Here is a 3,970-nt window from a genome sequence, read left to right as displayed (position 1 = left end):
GGTGAACCTTCTCCCGTATAGATACTCATGGAACTTGCGGACCCCCGCCACGATTGCCAGGGCCTCCTTATCTATCTGCGCGTAGTTGCGCTCGGCTGGAGTGAGTGTGCGGGAGTAGTAAGCGACCGGTACCTCCCTCCTGTCCGGAAGCTGGTGCCCCAGGACTGCTCCCACCCCATAAGGCGACGCATCGCAGGCCAGGATGACGGGGAGGGCCTCCTCAAAATGGTGGAGCACCGCATTGGACACCAGGACGTCCTTGACCGCCTGAAACGCGGCGGCCTGTCGTTTGCCCCAAACCCAAGGGGCTTTTTTGTCCAGCAGCCGGTGAAGGGGCTCCGCCAGGGCTGCCTTGTGGGGGAGGAATGAATGGTAAAAGTTGAGCACCCCCAAGAAGCTTTGTAGCTCCGCTTTACACGTGGGGGCCGGGGCTTGCACGATGGCTGGGCGGCACAGCTGGTAGGCTTCTTCCTCCTCTGGGCGGTCGTGGTCCAGCTCCTCGCGGTGGATGGCGTCTGCCCGAGCCTTGAGGAAGGTCCTCGCGTTCCTCTCGAACGCCACTGCTTCGTTGAAGGCGCTCTGGAGGGTGAGTTCTTCTTTGGCGAAGAGCTTCTGCTGGAGCCTCTCGTCGCGGAGGCCCCACGTGAAGCGATCGGCCAGGGTGTCTTCCAGCTGGGGGAAGTTGCAGTTCCCGGCGATCCTGCGGAGGGCCGCCAAGTAGTCGGCGGCCGATTCTCCGGCCGCCTGGTCCCTTCTGTGGAACAGGAACCGGCGGGCCACCCGTGAAGGCTGAGGTAAGAAGTGGCTGGTGAGGAGTCTGCTGACCTCGGCAAAGGACTTCTCCGTGAGGCGGGCGGGGGCCGAGAGGCGGGCGGGGGCCGCCCCGCAGACACTCAGGAGAACGTCCCTCTTCATTCTGTCCTCCGTGACCTTGTTGGCCCTCAGGTAGCATTCGACCCGTTCCAGGTAGGATTCCCAGGCCTCTGGATTCGCGGGTCGAACGGCTCGACGTGACCGGTGTTTCCGCCCTGGCTGGCCATGGTGGCTGCGGCGGCGGTCGTGGCCGGGTGGTGCCCTTGGTCTCCTTCGTAGCCGGTGAGGCTAGTATCCCACCTTCGTCGCCAGTGTAACGTACTCGAAGCGGAGACGAGAGTAGGGCAACATAGTTTATTAGGAGCACGTTGCAAGAGAGAGAACACGCGGGCCGGGTCCCACTTATATACAATTCCCGGTACAGCCTACTGGGCCGGTCAGGCCAATCCTGACCGGTTGAACTTCCCGCCACAGCTGTTGATTGGCGGGGGATTCCGCGCCCGGCGCTGGGACGTCTGGGACAGCCCAGTTGCCCCCGCGCCTGGTCGCATGTTGTTACTGATACACTACACCCCTCCCCCCCTGGTTAATGAACATAGTCTTGCAGATACGCGGGAGGACGGCGCTCCCGGGTGGACCGTCTAGGGAGGTCCTGTGGGGGAGGCGCGGCTACCGTGGCTGGTGCTTCGGTGGGCCCTGGTGCGGACGGAGGCGGCGGGACTGGTTCTGCGGATCCTTCGGGCTCTGTCGGTTCCGGTGCTTCCTGCGCCGGCGTTATGGGTGTTGGGGCCGCGTCCTCAGGCCGGCCCCTGGTTGGCTCCTCCCCGGATCTTGCCTCTTCTGTGTCCGCCGGCCCCTCCGGTAGCGTGCGGCGCCGCAACTGGTCTATGTGCCGTCGTAGTACCTGGCCCCCCTCGGTTGATATATCGTAGTGGCGGGACCCGGTCACCCGTAGCACTTGGCCCGCCACCCAATCGGGCCCCTTTGCGTAGTTCCGGGCGTAAACCGGGTCGCCCGCAAAGAAACCCCTGACTGCGTCCCGGACCTCGGGGCTCTCGCGGGTGTCTGAAGCCCGGTCGGGATGTAGTCTGTCCAGTCGGGTTATGAGCTTGCGCCCCATGAGGAGCTCTGCCGGACTAACCCCTGTGACCGGGTTGGGTGTGATCCGATTATCGAAGAGGAACGCGGCCAACCTGTGGTCCCAGTCGCCCTGTACAATTCGGCTCAGGGCTTCCTTTGTTGTGCGGACCATCCGCTCTGCCTGGCCGTTGGTGGCCGGGTGGAAGGGGGCCGACCTTATGTGCCTAATCAGATATCGCTGGAGGAACGCCTGGAAGTCGGCTGAGGTGAACGCGGTCCCGTTATCGGAGACTATGGTGTCCGGGATACCGTGTGTACATAAGACCCTGCGCAGCGCCTTGATTGCAGCAGCTGACGAGGTGGACCCTACGGGAATGACCTCCAGCCATTTGGTGTATGCGTCCACGATTATCATGAAGATCTGCCCCTGGAATGGCCCCGCGAAGTCGAGGTGGAGCCTCGACCATGGCTTCCTGGTAGACTCCCACCGTGTCGCGGGGGCGCTGGGAGGCTCGGGCCGCGTTTCCTGGCATGTCTGGCACCTCCGAACCCAGGTCTCAATCTCCCCGTCCATCCCCGGCCACCAGACGTAGCTCCTGGCTAACGCCTTCATTCGGACTATGCCGGGATGGGTCTCGTGTAGGGATTCCAGGACCCGCTTCTGCAGCGGGGGCGGGACCACCACCCTGCTTCCCCATAATAGGCACCCTTTGTGGGCTGCTAGTTCCTCCCGCCTGGTCTTATATGGCTTGAATTCTTCCCCCATGTTCCCTTCTGGCTAGCCCCTCACCACCCAGTCGAGCACCCGTGCCAGTGTCTTGTGTTTCTGTGTGGCCTTGGCTACCTCCGCTGCGTGGAGGGGCTGCTCCGGGAGGCTCTCCATCAGCATGACCTGGTGTGCGGGGGCGGGGTCTGGACCCGTTTCAGGAAGCGGCAAGCGGCTGAGCGCATCCGCGTGACCCATAGCCTTGCCGGCCCGGTGAACCAGGGTGTACGTGTATGAGTTGAGGAATTGGTTCCACCTCAACACGCGCTGTGAGAGTATTTGGGGGGGTTGTCGGTCTGGGGCCAGTAGACCTAAGAGGGGCTTGTGGTCCGTGGCAATGGTGAACCTTCTCCCGTATAGATACTCATGGAACTTGCGGACCCCCGCCACGATTGCCAGGGCCTCCTTATCTATCTGCGCGTAGTTGCGCTCGGCTGGAGTGAGTGTGCGGGAGTAGTAAGCGACCGGTACCTCCCTCCTGTCCGGAAGCTGGTGCCCCAGGACTGCTCCCACCCCATAAGGCGACGCATCGCAGGCCAGGATGACGGGGAGGGCCTCCTCAAAATGGTGGAGCACCGCATTGGACACCAGGACGTCCTTGACCGCCTGAAACGCGGCGGCCTGTCGTTTGCCCCAAACCCAAGGGGCTTTTTTGTCCAGCAGCCGGTGAAGGGGCTCCGCCAGGGCTGCCTTGTGGGGGAGGAATGAATGGTAAAAGTTGAGCACCCCCAAGAAGCTTTGTAGCTCCGCTTTACACGTGGGGGCCGGGGCTTGCACGATGGCTGGGCGGCACAGCTGGTAGGCTTCTTCCTCCTCTGGGCGGTCGTGGTCCAGCTCCTCGCGGTGGATGGCGTCTGCCCGAGCCTTGAGGAAGGTCCTCGCGTTCCTCTCGAACGCCACTGCTTCGTTGAAGGCGCTCTGGAGGGTGAGTTCTTCTTTGGCGAAGAGCTTCTGCTGGAGCCTCTCGTCGCGGAGGCCCCACGTGAAGCGATCGGCCAGGGTGTCTTCCAGCTGGGGGAAGTTGCAGTTCCCGGCGATCCTGCGGAGGGCCGCCAAGTAGTCGGCGGCCGATTCTCCGGCCGCCTGGTCCCTTCTGTGGAACAGGAACCGGCGGGCCACCCGTGAAGGCTGAGGTAAGAAGTGGCTGGTGAGGAGTCTGCTGACCTCGGCAAAGGACTTCTCCGTGAGGCGGGCGGGGGCCGAGAGGCGGGCGGGGGCCGCCCCGCAGACACTCAGGAGAACGTCCCTCTTCATGCTGTCCTCCGTGACCTTGTTGGCCCTCAGGTAGCATTCGACCCGTTCCAGGTAGGA

Source organism: Heteronotia binoei, chromosome 3, assembly GCF_032191835.1.
Source record: "Heteronotia binoei isolate CCM8104 ecotype False Entrance Well chromosome 3, APGP_CSIRO_Hbin_v1, whole genome shotgun sequence".
In the NCBI taxonomy this organism is placed as follows: Eukaryota; Metazoa; Chordata; class Lepidosauria; order Squamata; family Gekkonidae; genus Heteronotia; species Heteronotia binoei.
Note: the sequence above shows the minus strand (reverse complement) of the source record.